Here is a 331-nt window from a genome sequence, read left to right as displayed (position 1 = left end):
GAGTATAGTTCCATTGCACTCCAGCCTGGGCAACAGAGCAGGGCTCAAAAAAAAAAAAAGAGCAGAAAAGAAACAGAGAGAGACAGAAAAGGAGGGAGGGAGGGAAGGAAGGAAGGGAAGGAAAGGATCTCCTTTATTTTCCCTTCCAGTTGTGAAAGGAGAATAAATCCGGGGTCCCAAAATCACTAAGCTAAAGGGAAAAATCAAGCTGAGAACTGCTTAGGGGAAACCTACCTCCCATTCTATTCAAAGTCACCCCTCTGCTCACTGAGATAAATGCATATCTGCTTGCCTCCTTTGGAGAGGCTAATCAGAAACTCAAAAGAATGCA

Source organism: Colobus angolensis, unplaced genomic scaffold (assembly GCF_000951035.1).
Source record: "Colobus angolensis palliatus isolate OR3802 unplaced genomic scaffold, Cang.pa_1.0 Scaffold130, whole genome shotgun sequence".
Taxonomy (NCBI): domain Eukaryota; kingdom Metazoa; phylum Chordata; class Mammalia; order Primates; family Cercopithecidae; genus Colobus; species Colobus angolensis.
Note: the sequence above shows the minus strand (reverse complement) of the source record.